The 16,103-nt window shown below is 43.0% G+C and overlaps 1 protein-coding gene across 1 annotated transcript in view; it reads right to left on the bottom strand.

The window, feature by feature from the left end:
• Positions 1–8,171, bottom strand: part of LOC106072478 (parapinopsin-like) — a 65,910-nt gene extending 57,739 nt beyond the window's left edge. Inside the window, exon 1 of the mRNA XM_056021136.1 lies at positions 7,867–8,171. The gene's annotated coding sequence lies outside the window, so the exon portion shown is untranslated. The remainder of the gene's footprint in view (positions 1–7,866) is intronic.
• Positions 8,172–16,103: the final 7,932 nt, after the last annotated feature.

Here is a 16,103-nt window from a genome sequence, read left to right as displayed (position 1 = left end):
GTACAACAGAGACAGAGAGTTGGTCGTACAACAGAGACATAGAGTTGGTCGTACAACAGAGACAGAGAGTTGGTCGTACAACAGAGACAGAGAGTTGGTCGTACAACAGAGACATAGAGTTGGTCGTACAACAGAGACATAGAATTGGTCGTACAACAGAGACATAGAGTTGGTCGTACAACAGAGACATAGAATTGGTCGTACAACAGAGACAGAGAGTTGGTCGTACAACAGAGACAGAGAGTTGGTCGTACAACAGAGACATAGAATTGGTCGTACAACAGAGACAGAGAGTTGGTCGTACAACAGAGACAGAGAGTTGGTCGTACAACAGAGACATAGAATTGGTCGTACAACAGAGACATAGAGTTGGTCGTACAACAGAGACATAGAATTGGTCGTACAACAGAGACATAGAATTGGTCGTACAACAGAGACATAGAATTGGTCGTACAACAGAGACATAGAATTGGTCGTACAACAGAGACAGAGAGTTGGTCGTACAACAGAGACATAGAGTTGGTCGTACAACAGAGACATAGAATTGGTCGTACAACAGAGACAGAGAATTGGTCGTACAACAGAGACAGAGAGTTGGTCGTACAACAGAGACATAGAATTGGTCGTACAACAGAGACATAGAATTGGTCGTACAACAGAGACAGAGAATTGGTCGTACAACAGAGACATAGAGTTGGTCGTACAACAGAGACATAGAATTGGTCGTACAACAGAGACATAGAGTTGGTCGTACAACAGAGACATAGAATTGGTCGTACAACAGAGACATAGAATTGGTCGTACAACAGAGACAGAGAATTGGTCGTACAACAGAGACATAGAGTTGGTCGTACAACAGAGACATAGAGTTGGTCGTACAACAGAGACATAGAATTGGTCGTACAACAGAGACAGAGAATTGGTCGTACAACAGAGACATAGAGTTGGTCGTACAACAGAGACAGAGAGTTGGTCATACAACAGAGACATAGAATTGGTCGTACAACAGAGACATAGAGTTGGTCGTACAACAGAGACATAGAATTGGTCGTACAACAGAGACAGAGAGTTGGTCGTACAACAGAGACATAGAATTGGTCGTACAACAGAGACATAGAATTGGTCGTACAACAGAGACAGAGAGTTGGTCGTACAACAGAGACATAGAGTTGGTCGTACAACAGAGACATAGAATTGGTCGTACAACAGAGACATAGAATTGGTCGTACAACAGAGACAGAGAATTGGTCGTACAACAGAGACATAGAGTTGGTCGTACAACAGAGACAGAGAGTTGGTCGTACAACAGAGACATAGAATTGGTCGTACAACAGAGACATAGAATTGGTCGTACAACAGAGACAGAGAGTTGGTCGTACAACAGAGACAGAGAATTGGTCGTACAACAGAGACATAGAGTTGGTCGTACAACAGAGACAGAGAGTTGGTCGTACAACAGAGACATAGAATTGGTCGTACAACAGAGACATAGAGTTGGTCGTACAACAGAGACATAGAGTTGGTCGTACAACAGAGACAGAGAGTTGGTCGTACAACAGAGACATAGAATTGGTCGTACAACAGAGACATAGAGTTGGTCGTACAACAGAGACATAGAGTTGGTCGTACAACAGAGACAGAGAGTTGGTCGTACAACAGAGACATAGAATTGGTCGTACAACAGAGACATAGAATTGGTCGTACAACAGAGACATAGAGTTGGTCGTACAACAGAGACATAGAGTTGGTCGTACAACAGAGACATAGAGTTGGTCGTACAACAGAGACAGAGAGTTGGTCGTACAACAGAGACAGAGAGTTGGTCGTACAACAGAGACATAGAGTTGGTCGTACAACAGAGACATAGAATTGGTCGTACAACAGAGACATAGAATTGGTCGTACAACAGAGACATAGAATTGGTCGTACAACAGAGACAGAGAATTGGTCGTACAACAGAGACATAGAGTTGGTCGTACAACAGAGACATAGAATTGGTCGTACAACAGAGACATAGAATTGGTCGTACAACAGAGACATAGAATTGGTCGTACAACAGAGACATAGAATTGGTCGTACAACAGAGACATAGAATTGGTCGTACAACAGAGACATAGAGTTGGTCGTACAACAGAGACAGAGAGTTGGTCGTACAACAGAGACAGAGAGTTGGTCGTACAACAGAGACATAGAATTGGTCGTACAACAGAGACATAGAATTGGTCGTACAACAGAGACATAGAGTTGGTCGTACAACAGAGACATAGAGTTGGTCGTACAACAGAGACATAGAGTTGGTCGTACAACAGAGACATAGAATTGGTCGTACAACAGAGACATAGAGTTGGTCGTACAACAGAGACATAGAGTTGGTCATACAACAGAGACATAGAGTTGGTCGTACAACAGAGACATAGAGTTGGTCGTACAACAGAGACAGAGAGTTGGTCGTACAACAGAGACATAGAATTGGTCGTACAACAGAGACAGAGAGTTGGTCGTACAACAGAGACATAGAATTGGTCGTACAACAGAGACATAGAATTGGTCGTACAACAGAGACATAGAATTGGTCGTACAACAGAGACATAGAATTGGTCGTACAACAGAGACATAGAATTGGTCGTACAACAGAGACATAGAATTGGTCGTACAACAGAGACATAGAGTTGGTCGTACAACAGAGACATAGAGTTGGTCGTACAACAGAGACATAGAGTTGGTCGTACAACAGAGACATAGAATTGGTCGTACAACAGAGACATAGAGTTGGTCGTACAACAGAGACATAGAGTTGGTCATACAACAGAGACATAGAGTTGGTCGTACAACAGAGACATAGAGTTGGTCGTACAACAGAGACAGAGAGTTGGTCGTACAACAGAGACATAGAATTGGTCGTACAACAGAGACAGAGAGTTGGTCGTACAACAGAGACATAGAATTGGTCGTACAACAGAGACAGAGAGTTGGTCGTACAACAGAGACATAGAATTGGTCGTACAACAGAGACATAGAATTGGTCGTACAACAGAGACATAGAATTGGTCGTACAACAGAGACATAGAATTGGTCGTACAACAGAGACATAGAATTGGTCGTACAACAGAGACATAGAATTGGTCGTACAACAGAGACATAGAATTGGTCGTACAACAGAGACATAGAATTGGTCGTACAACAGAGACATAGAATTGGTCGTACAACAGAGACAGAGAGTTGGTCGTACAACAGAGACATAGAATTGGTCGTACAACAGAGACATAGAATTGGTCGTACAACAGAGACATAGAATTGGTCGTACAACAGAGACATAGAGTTGGTCGTACAACAGAGACAGAGAATTGGTCGTACAACAGAGACATAGAATTGGTCGTGCAACAGAGACAGAGAATTGGTCGTACAACAGAGACAGAGAGTTGGTCGTACAACAGAGACATAGAGTTGGTCGTACAACAGAGACATAGAATTGGTCGTACAACAGAGACATAGAGTTGGTCGTACAACAGAGACAGAGAGTTGGTCGTACAACAGAGACATAGAATTGGTCGTACAACAGAGACATAGAATTGGTCGTACAACAGAGACAGAGAGTTGGTCGTACAACAGAGACATAGAATTGGTCGTACAACAGAGACATAGAATTGGTCGTACAACAGAGACATAGAATTGGTCGTACAACAGAGACATAGAATTGGTCGTACAACAGAGACATAGAGTTGGTCGTACAACAGAGACAGAGAGTTGGTCGTACAACAGAGACAGAGAGTTGGTCGTACAACAGAGACATAGAATTGGTCGTACAACAGAGACAGAGAGTTGGTCGTACAACAGAGACAGAGAGTTGGTCGTACAACAGAGACATAGAATTGGTCGTACAACAGAGACATAGAGTTGGTCGTACAACAGAGACATAGAATTGGTCGTACAACAGAGACATAGAATTGGTCGTACAACAGAGACATAGAATTGGTCGTACAACAGAGACAGAGAGTTGGTCGTACAACAGAGACATAGAATTGGTCGTACAACAGAGACATAGAATTGGTCGTACAACAGAGACATAGAATTGGTCGTACAACAGAGACATAGAATTGGTCGTACAACAGAGACAGAGAGTTGGTCGTACAACAGAGACATAGAATTGGTCGTACAACAGAGACATAGAGTTGGTCGTACAACAGAGACATAGAATTGGTCGTACAACAGAGACATAGAATTGGTCGTACAACAGAGACATAGAATTGGTCGTACAACAGAGACATAGAATTGGTCGTACAACAGAGACAGAGAGTTGGTCGTACAACAGAGACATAGAATTGGTCGTACAACAGAGACAGAGAGTTGGTCGTACAACAGAGACATAGAATTGGTCGTACAACAGAGACATAGAATTGGTCGTACAACAGAGACAGAGAGTTGGTCGTACAACAGAGACATAGAGTTGGTCGTACAACAGAGACATAGAATTGGTCGTACAACAGAGACATAGAGTTGGTCGTACAACAGAGACATAGAATTGGTCGTACAACAGAGACATAGAATTGGTCGTACAACAGAGACATAGAGTTGGTCGTACAACAGAGACATAGAGTTGGTCGTACAACAGAGACATAGAATTGGTCGTACAACAGAGACATAGAATTGGTCGTACAACAGAGACATAGAATTGGTCGTACAACAGAGACATAGAATTGGTCGTACAACAGAGACATAGAGTTGGTCGTACAACAGAGACAGAGAGTTGGTCGTACAACAGAGACAGAGAGTTGGTCGTACAACAGAGACATAGAGTTGGTCGTACAACAGAGACAGAGAGTTGGTCGTACAACAGAGACAGAGAGTTGGTCGTACAACAGAGACATAGAATTGGTCGTACAACAGAGACATAGAGTTGGTCGTACAACAGAGACATAGAGTTGGTCGTACAACAGAGACAGAGAATTGGTCGTACAACAGAGACAGAGAGTTGGTCGTACAACAGAGACAGAGAGTTGGTCGTACAACAGAGACAGAGAGTTGGTCGTACAACAGAGACATAGAATTGGTCGTACAACAGAGACAGAGAGTTGGTCGTACAACAGAGACATAGAATTGGTCGTACAACAGAGACAGAGAGTTGGTCGTACAACAGAGACATAGAGTTGGTCGTACAACAGAGACATAGAGTTGGTCGTACAACAGAGACATAGAGTTGGTCGTACAACAGAGACAGAGAGTTGGTCGTACAACAGAGACATAGAATTGGTCGTACAACAGAGACATAGAATTGGTCGTACAACAGAGACATAGAATTGGTCGTACAACAGAGACATAGAGTTGGTCGTACAACAGAGACATAGAATTGGTCGTACAACAGAGACATAGAGTTGGTCGTACAACAGAGACATAGAGTTGGTCGTACAACAGAGACATAGAATTGGTCGTACAACAGAGACATAGAGTTGGTCGTACAACAGAGACATAGAATTGGTCGTACAACAGAGACATAGAATTGGTCGTACAACAGAGACATAGAGTTGGTCGTACAACAGAGACAGAGAGTTGGTCGTACAACAGAGACATAGAGTTGGTCGTACAACAGAGACATAGAATTGGTCGTACAACAGAGACATAGAATTGGTCGTACAACAGAGACATAGAGTTGGTCGTACAACAGAGACATAGAATTGGTCGTACAACAGAGACATAGAATTGGTCGTACAACAGAGACATAGAGTTGGTCGTACAACAGAGACATAGAATTGGTCGTACAACAGAGACATAGAGTTGGTCGTACAACAGAGACATAGAGTTGGTCGTACAACAGAGACATAGAATTGGTCGTACAACAGAGACATAGAGTTGGTCGTACAACAGAGACATAGAATTGGTCGTACAACAGAGACATAGAGTTGGTCGTACAACAGAGACAGAGAGTTGGTCGTACAACAGAGACATAGAGTTGGTCGTACAACAGAGACATAGAATTGGTCGTACAACAGAGACATAGAATTGGTCGTACAACAGAGACATAGAATTGGTCGTACAACAGAGACATAGAATTGGTCGTACAACAGAGACATAGAATTGGTCGTACAACAGAGACAGAGAGTTGGTCGTACAACAGAGACAGAGAGTTGGTCGTACAACAGAGACAGAGAGTTGGTCGTACAACAGAGACATAGAATTGGTCGTACAACAGAGACATAGAGTTGGTCGTACAACAGAGACATAGAGTTGGTCGTACAACAGAGACATAGAGTTGGTCGTACAACAGAGACAGAGAGTTGGTCGTACAACAGAGACAGAGAGTTGGTCGTACAACAGAGACATAGAGTTGGTCGTACAACAGAGACAGAGAGTTGGTCGTACAACAGAGACAGAGAGTTGGTCGTACAACAGAGACATAGAATTGGTCGTACAACAGAGACATAGAGTTGGTCGTACAACAGAGACATAGAGTTGGTCGTACAACAGAGACATAGAGTTGGTCGTACAACAGAGACATAGAATTGGTCGTACAACAGAGACAGAGAGTTGGTCGTACAACAGAGACATAGAGTTGGTCGTACAACAGAGACATAGAGTTGGTCGTACAACAGAGACATAGAATTGGTCGTACAACAGAGACATAGAATTGGTCGTACAACAGAGACATAGAGTTGGTCGTACAACAGAGACATAGAGTTGGTCGTACAACAGAGACATAGAATTGGTCGTACAACAGAGACAGAGAGTTGGTCGTACAACAGAGACATAGAGTTGGTCGTACAACAGAGACAGAGAGTTGGTCGTAAAAAAACAACATTGCATCATTTGGTCAATCTACCCACCCCCCTCCCTCGAATCATATTTATAACTTGAAAAGTGGGGAGGCAAAAGGAGTTCAACTGTCGACGTACGGAGGGAAACTCGTCAAACTTACTTCCTAGACCCTTGAAGGATGTTTAAAATAATTTTTGTTTGGTCTACATCTACATTGAATACATTTTACTATAAAATCAGGAGAAAAGAATCTATTTGTAACAGAACTACAAGCTATTACAAGCTAACTCCATTATACAAAATTTACACTGAATATAAAATTGCCAGGGGTTTCACTCCCACCCAATGTATGCAACGATCTCCTGCTTGTCTCCTGTCTGAATAGGTCAGCGTGACAAAGATGTGAACAAATTGAAAGTCTGGTGCATGTCATCCTTCCCAGCCTCGATGTGACGCCCCTTGAAGGATAGGCCAGCAAGGAAGAATGAACCATAACCTCTCGTAGACTTAAATACTTCTTACATTTAGTGCCTATCTAGTCAACAATAAAAAAAAACATTGCCGATAAAGCAAAGAAACTAATGTTTTAAAAACATACCATAAATCTACTATCTGACAATTAAAATTGTATAAACTATATGACTAAGCTGCAAACGAAATTGAGTGCATAAGATTCAAAGTCATGGTCATTAGTTTGCAATATGGAATGATAAATACATTATAAAAATTTGTATTAATAGTAAATAGTTGTAAAAGTAGTGTGTGTTTTATGAAAAAACTGTTTGCATAAGTGATTTAAAAAATTAGATTTTTCGCTTTCAGAAAAAAAAGTAGCCATTGCATTAGATCATTGAATAGTCTAAAATATTATGATGTTGGATTTTCACTATCTTTTCAAGTTTACGAGATCTAAACGGGACGGACGGACGGACAGACATTCCACACAAGACTTCCGGAGCCGCTAAAAATGGGAGAAGAACAAGAAAAACGAAACAAAACGAAGTTCAAACTTTTAAATGTCTTTGAACTGTATAATGTGAACACATTTTAAAAACATCGCAAAAGTTATAGAATGCCAGGGCGTTATATAAAAACAAAATGTATGCGCTAGTGACTTACCTTCATCGTGTGAACATCTTTAGTAGAGCTACTATTTGATTGATTGATACAAAGAAATCTTAAAGATCAACAGTTTGGTCTTCTTTAATAAAGAAACATGATTGAACCCCAGGTGTTGATACCAGTGTATATATTACTCCCATTAGATAACCATGGAGGCACGAGAGGGGGGGTGAGTGGATGATGTTTTAGGGGGAGTCGCGTCGTCTGCGCGGTTCCTGGTCAATACTCACTCGGCTTATCTTTTCTTTATTGGCTCTCAACATTCGCTGACAGAGTGATCTGTCCCTTGTCTTTGAGTGTAGGAAGGGGGAGGGGGGAAATTGTAGTGCGTGGCGCTAGGACATCCTTGATGGAGAGGAGAGGCGCCCCAAGACTGGCTAAGTATGGTTGCTGTAGTTCAAAATGACCTAAAGCCCCATGTCTTAGCATAGTTTTGTAAACCCTTGTCCCACAACTGTCTACTGAATGATTGATGGCAACTAAGGACTGCGACACTCTGGCACCTGGCACGTTGTAATTTCTTCTTCTTACAAAACCAGGTTGGTTCATATTGATGGTAGAGCTCAATTTTGGGGGGTCACTTGATCTCTGATATGTGGACCTTGACTATCTCCAGGGGTGAGATCCTGGTCAACAGGAGCACGTGAATGGGTGTAGGGGCATAGGAGGTGCGTAATATTGGAAGTTAGTTGATGAAGGGAAATTGAGAGAGTTAGTCAGAGTTGCAGCTAGGGTTCTGAGATAGTCAGAGTTTGAGATAGGGTTCTGAGATAGTCAGAGTTTGAGATAGGGCTCTGAGATAGTCAGAGTTTGAGATAAGGCTCTGAGATAGAGTTGGAGCTAGGGTTCTGAGATAGTCAGAGTTGGAGATAGGGTTCTGAGATAGTCAGAGTTTGAGATAGGGCTCTGAGATAGTCAGAGTTGGAGCTAGGGTTCTGAGATAGTCAGAGTTGGAGCTAGGGTTCTGAGATAGTCAGAGTTGGAGATAGGGTTCTGAGATAGTCAGAGTTGGAGCTAGGGTTCTGAGATAGTCAGAGTTGGAAATAGGGTTCTGAGATAGACAGAGTTGGAGATAGGGTTCTGAGATAGTCAGAGTTGGAGCTAGGGTTCTGAGATAGTCAGAGTTGGAGCTAGGGTTCTGAGATAGTCAGAGCTGGAGATAGGGTTCTGAGATAGTCAGAGTTGAAGCTAGGGTTCTGAGATAGTCAGAGTTGGAGCTAGGGTTCTGAGATAGAGTTGGAGATAGGGCTCTGAGATAGTCAGAGTTGGAGATAGGGTTCTGAGATAGTCAGAGTTGGAGATAGGGTTCTGAGATAGTCAGAGCTGGAGATAGGGTTCTGAGATAGTCAGAGTTGAAGCTAGGGTTCTGAGATAGTCAGAGTTGGAGATAGGGTTCTGAGATAGAGTTGGAGATAGGGCTCTGAGATAGTCAGAGTTGGAGATAGGGTTCTGAGATAGTCAGAGTTGGAGCTAGGGTTCTGAGATAGTCAGAGTTGGAGATAGGGTTCTGAGATAGTCAGAGTTGGAGATAGGGTTCTGAGATAGTCAGAGTTGGAGTAAGGGCTATGAGAGAGTTAGAGGTGGAGTTGGAAGTAAGAGTGTGTGTGATATGATTTTGCTAGAGTGAGAAAGTGTTTCCGATAGGTGGTAGGTGATAGGTGGTAGGTGATAGGTGGTAGGTGATAGGTGGTAGGTGGTAGGTGATAGGTGGTAGGTGATAGGTGGTAGGTGATAGGTGGTAGGTGATAGGTGGTAGGTGATAGGTGGTAGGTATTCTGAGTTATGTTTTTGTATAGATCTGATGATCCACATAGATTCTTATTTGTATATGTTCATAAGTTCAATAAATTGTTTATTAGAGTTGATCTCCCTAGTCAGTGCACCAGTATCCCACTGAGAGATGTGTCTGTGTCCCACTGAGAGATGTGTCTGTGTCCCACTGAGAGATGTGTCTGTGTCCCACTGAGAGATGTGTCTGTGTCCCACTGAGAGATGTTTCTGTGTTCCACTGAGAGATGTTTCTGTGTCCCACTTAGAGATGTTTCTGTGTCCCACTGAGAGATGTGTCTGTGTCCCACTTAGAGATGTTTCTGTGTCCCACTGAGAGATGTGTCTGTGTTCCACTGAGAGATGTGTCTGTGTTCCACTGAGAGATGTGTCTGTGTTCCACTGAGAGATGTGTCTGTGTTCCACTGAGAGATGTTTCTGTGTCCCACTTAGAGATGTTTCTGTGTCCCACTGAGAGATATGTCTGTGTCCCACTTAGAGATGTTTCTGTGTCCCACTGAGAGATGTGTCTGTGTTCCACTGAGAGATGTTTCTGTGTTCCACTGAGAGATTTTCTGTGTCCCGCTTAGAGATGTTTCTGTGTCCCACTGAGAGATGTGTCTGTGTTCCACTGAGAGATGTGTCTGTATTTCACTGAGAGATGTTTCTGTGTCCCACTGAGATATGTGTCTGTGTTCCACTGAGAGATGTTTCTGTGTCCCACTGAGAGATGTATCTGTGTTCCACTGAGAGATGTGTCTGTGTCCCACTGAGAGATGTGTCTGTGTTCCACTGAGAGATGTTTCTGTGTCCCACTGAGAGATGTTTCTGTGTTCCACTGAGAGATGTTTCTGTGTTCCACTGAGAGATGTGTCTGTGTTCCAATGAGATATGTGTCTGTGTCCCACTGAGAGATGTGTCTGTTTTCCACTGAGAGATGTTTCTGTGTTCCACTGAGAGATGTGTCAGTGTTCCACTGAGAGATGTTTCTGTGTCCCACTGAGAGATGTGTCTGTGTTCCACTGAGAGATGTTTCTGTGTTCCACTGAGAGATTTTCTGTGTCCCGCTTAGAGATGTTTCTGTGTCCCACTGAGAGATGTGTCTGTGTTCCACTGAGAGATGTGTCTGTATTTCACTGAGAGATGTTTCTGTGTCCCACTGAGATATGTGTCTGTGTTCCACTGAGAGATGTTTCTGTGTCCCACTGAGAGATGTGTCTGTGTTCCACTGAGAGATGTGTCTGTGTCCCACTGAGAGATGTGTCTGTGTTCCACTGAGAGATGTTTCTGTGTCCCACTGAGAGATGTTTCTGTGTTCCACTGAGAGATGTTTCTGTGTTCCACTGAGAGATGTGTCTGTGTTCCAATGAGATATGTGTCTGTGTCCCACTGAGAGATGTGTCTGTTTTCCACTGAGAGATGTTTCTGTGTTCCACTGAGAGATGTGTCTGTAACCCACTGAGAGATGTTTCTGTGTCCCACTTAGAGATGTTTCTGTGTCCCACTGAGAGATGTTTCTGTGTTCCACTGAGAGATGTTTCTGTGTTCCACTAAGAGATGTGTCTGTGTTCCACTGAGAGATGTTTCTGTGTCCCACTGAGAGATGTGTCTGTGTCCCACTGAGAGATGTGTTTGTGTCCCACTGAGAGATGTTTCTGAGTCCCACTGAGAGATGTTTCTGTATTCCACTGAGAGATGTGTCAGTGTTCCACTGAGAGATGTTTCTGTGTCTCACTGAGAGATGTTTCTGTGTCCCACTGACAGATGTGTCTGTGTCCCACTGAGAGATGTGTCTGTGTTCCACTGAGAGATGTGTCTGTGTTCAACTGAGAGATGTGTCTGTGTTCCACTGAGAGATGTTTCTGTGTCCCACTGAGAGATGTGTCTGTGTCCCACTGAGAGATGTGTTTGTGTCCCACTGAGAGATGTTTCTGAGTCCCACTGAGAGATGTTTCTGTATTCCACTGAGAGATGTGTCTGTGTTCCACTGAGAGATGTTTCTGTGTCTCACTGAGAGATGTTTCTGTGTCCCACTGAGAGATGTGTCTGTGTCCCACTGAGAGATGTTTCTGTGTCTCACTGAGAGATGTTTCTGTTTCCCACTGAGAGATGTGTCTGTGTCCAACTGAGAGATGTTTTTCCTGTCCCACTGAGAGATGTTTCTGTGTTCTACTGAGAGATGTTTCTGTGTTCCACTGAGAGATGTTTCTGTGTCCCACTGAGAGATGTGTCTGTGTTCTACTGAGAGATGTGTCTGTGTTCCACTGAGAGATGTTTCTGTGTTCCACTGAGAGATGTGTCTGTGTTCCACTGAGAGATGTGTCTGTGTTCCACTGAGAGATGTGTCTGTGTTCCACTGAGAGATGTTTCTGTGTTCCACTGAGAGATGTTTCTGTGTTCCACTGAGAGATGTGTCTGTGTCCCACTGAGATATGTGTCTGTGTTCCACTGAGAGATGTTTCTGTGTCCAACTGAGAGATGTGTCTGTGTTCCACTGAGAGATGTGTCTGTGTTCCACTGAGAGATGTGTCTGTGTTCCACTGAGAGATGTGTCTGTGTTCCACTGAGAGATGTGTCTGTGTTCCACTGAGAGATGTGTTTTTGTTCCACTGAGAGATGTTTCTGTGTTCCACTGAGAGATGTGTCTGTGTCCCACTGAGAGATGTTTCTGTGTTCCACTGAGAGATGTTTCTGTGTTCCACTGAGAGATGTTTCTGTGTCCCACTGAGAGATGTGTCTGTGTTCCACTGAGAGATGTTTCTGTGTCCCACTGAGCGATGTTTCTGTGTCCCACTGAGAGATGTGTCTGTGTTCCACTGAGAGATGTGTCTGTGTCCCACTGAGAGATGTGTCTGTGTTCCACTGAGAGATGTTTCTGTGTCCCACTGAGAGATGTTTCTGTGTTCCACTGAGAGATGTTTCTGTGTTCCACTGAGAGATGTTTCTGTGTTCCACTGAGAGATGTGTCTGTGTTCCACTGAGAGATGTGTTTTTGTTCCACTGAGAGATGTTTCTGTGTTCCACTGAGAGATGTGTCTGTGTCCCACTGAGAGATGTTTCTGTGTTCCACTGAGAGATGTTTCTGTGTTCCACTGAGAGATGTTTCTGTGTCCCACTGAGAGATGTGTCTGTGTTCCACTGAGAGATGTTTCTGTGTCCCACTGAGCGATGTTTCTGTGTCCCACTGAGAGATGTGTCTGTGTTCCACTGAGAGATGTGTCTGTGTCCCACTGAGAGATGTTTCTGTATTCCACTGAGAGATGTGTCTGTGTTCCACTGAGAGATGTTTCTGTGTCTCACTGAGAGATGTTTCTGTGTCCCACTGAGAGATGTGTCTGTGTCCCACTGAGAGATGTTTCTGTGTCTCACTGAGAGATGTTTCTGTGTCCCACTGAGAGATGTGTCTGTGTCCCACTGAGAGATGTTTTTCCTGTCCCACTGAGAGATGTTTCTGTGTTCTACTGAGAGATGTTTCTGTGTTCCACTGAGAGATGTTTCTGTGTCCCACTGAGAGATGTGTCTGTGTTCTACTGAGAGATGTGTCTGTGTTCCACTGAGAGATGTTTCTGTGTTCCACTGAGAGATGTGTCTGTGTTCCACTGAGAGATGTGTCTGTGTTCCACTGAGAGATGTTTCTGTGTTCCACTGAGAGATGTTTCTGTGTTCCACTGAGAGATGTGTCTGTGTCCCACTGAGATATGTGTCTGTGTTCCACTGAGAGATGTTTCTGTGTCCAACTGAGAGATGTGTCTGTGTTCCACTGAGAGATGTGTCTGTGTTCCACTGAGAGATGTGTCTGTGTTCCACTGAGAGATGTGTTTTTGTTCCACTGAGAGATGTTTCTGTGTTCCACTGAGAGATGTGTCTGTGTCCCACTGAGAGATGTTTCTGTGTTCCACTGAGAGATGTTTCTGTGTTCCACTGAGAGATGTTTCTGTGTCCCACTGAGAGATGTGTCTGTGTTCCACTGAGAGATGTTTCTGTGTTCCACTGAGAGATGTGTCTGTGTTCCACTGAGAGATGTGTCTGTGTTCCAGTGAGAGATGTGTCTGTGTTCCACTGAGAGATGTGTCTGTGTTCCACTGAGAGATGTGTCTGTGTTCCACTGAGAGATGTTTCTGTGTTCCACTGAGAGATGTTTCTGTGTCTCACTGAGAGATGTTTCTGTGTCCCACTGAGAGATGTGTCTGTGTCCCACTGAGAGATGTTTTTCCTGTCCCACTGAGAGATGTTTCTGTGTTCCACTGAGAGATGTTTCTGTGTTCCACTGAGAGATGTTTCTGTGTCCCACTGAGAGATGTGTCTGTGTTCTACTGAGAGATGTTTCTGTGTTCCACTGAGAGATGTGTCTGTGTTCCACTGAGAGATGTGTCTGTGTCCCACTGAGAGATGTTTCTGTGTCCCACTGAGAGATGTGTCTGTGTTCCACTGAGAGATGTGTCTGTGTTCCACGGAGAGATGTTTCTGTCTTCAAAAGAATGATCTAAGGCTTGAAGTTGCTTGCCAGCGATCCAACCCCCCTTGACAATAACCTTCACAACCACCCAAGTCAACCTTCAGATAGAGGCGGTTTGTTCTACTTCCCTGATCACTAAAGGATTGTCGTTCTAGTTCCTAACCCAATCAGAATTCACCACTAGTACCTGTTATGCCGTACGGTCCTGTTTCTTTCCAAGGCACTTAGTGTTGAGTAGTTACTGTCCCCCCTCCCCCCCACTGAAGTTTCTCTCAGTATTTTTTAATCGGCATTCTGAGCCTAACTGTAAAACTTCAAAATTTCAACAATTATTGTTTTACACAGGTGAGTGACATTTTTTTTTGTTTACATAGAACGTACAGAAAAACATCAGTCGATATACATCATTTAATATTCGGCATTCTAGAGCAATGTCTGATAAGTAACCAAACTTTCTACTTTCCAATCAGATAGTTCTAACGGAAACGCATTCAATCACGTTGTTTCTTTCCAGAGTCAGACAACTGGTCCAGAGCTACGTGCTTTTGGTCACTCCTCTAGTTTGACCTTTTTTTTTCTGAAATCTGTCAACGCCTTGACATTTTCCGGTAAGTAGGTTGCGTAAAGGAAAGTAATTAGCTCGTAACTCATGTAAAACTATTGAATATATTGTGTACAGCCAATACAAACTATAGCTTCAATGTTATTGATTTGATTCTATGGTATCAACTTGAAAATATTACCTCAATATTTAAATACCATCACAAATGTTAATAGATCCATCCCAATATATCTTGATCTACCACAATGGAATTACCAACCCAGTTACCTCTAAATATCTAGCGCTATATGTCTAACAGTGTTACCCCAATATATATATTGTCACAAATGACCAGTGACAGATAAAGGTCACTACGTGTGACCCCGACTTGATGACACTGCAGTGAGTGTTTTCTGGAATCTACATGTATAAATAAAGACAGGATGTGACGTTTCCTGACATGTTATTCCAGAGGATACTAGGAGTGTTTGTGCAACTTTGGAGAAGCGATTAGGGACTCTATATAAGCCTGAAAGTTAATGTGAAAGTCAGTCGTATGGAGTCGTGAGTGAGTCGTGACAGTCGATACAGACGATGTAAGACGTGTGTGGCTCTAGTGGAAGTGAAATGTGTACGACTCGATGCAAGTTAACTAGGGTAGAGTTAACTGGAGTGGACTACTGTCGTTAAAGTCTATACAGCGAACTACAGTGGACTTGAGCCGTTACAGTCGATACAGTCGATGTAAGACGTGTGCGGCTCTGATTCGGTAGACTTGAGTACGACTTGGTTCAGCTTTGGGAGACCTGGAGCGACACTGGGAAGTGTGTCGTTGGTCTGTTCTGTGGAATACGGCTCGATGCAAGTTGAGAAGAGAAGAATTGCAACGAAGTGAAGAGATGAATTGCAACGAAGTATAGCTAACTGTAAACTGACAGATATTGTACAGTCTTCTACGCTACATGTTACAGTAATGTTAGAGTTAATAGTCATTAAAGTTATATGAAACTGAAAGTTTAGTCGTCAAGTTCTTTGCTGTGTTTTTATGTGTGTGCCAACTAATACATCTAGCCAGAAGATTCAGAAATACGTAACAATATATTGTGCAGTGTGCAAATTAAAACTGTATTGTATTAGTCGTTTTAAGTAGATATCTGAATTAATTTGTTTCCTTTAACATGAACGTCACGAAATAGGAACTAGCTAGAAGGTTGTATGTAAGCCTTTACAAAAATATCCAGGTAAGCAAGAAAACACCTTAAACCAAAGGTCGAAGAAAACTACTAATAGAAACTACAATAGCAGATATACATGGATGTATTTTAAGCTTTCATATCATTGGCATTTATGAAGTGCATACATACAATAAATTATACTACAAAAATATTTATGAGAGATATAGATCTGTTTTCAAAGCAAATTGATTACCTGTTCATAGAAGCAGACTGCAGGGTAACCTCTTCTCATTAG

The sequence above is a fragment of the Biomphalaria glabrata genome, chromosome 2 (assembly GCF_947242115.1).
Source record: "Biomphalaria glabrata chromosome 2, xgBioGlab47.1, whole genome shotgun sequence".
In the NCBI taxonomy this organism is placed as follows: Eukaryota; Metazoa; Mollusca; class Gastropoda; family Planorbidae; genus Biomphalaria; species Biomphalaria glabrata.
Note: the sequence above shows the minus strand (reverse complement) of the source record. Positions and strands in the feature narration are given on the sequence as shown.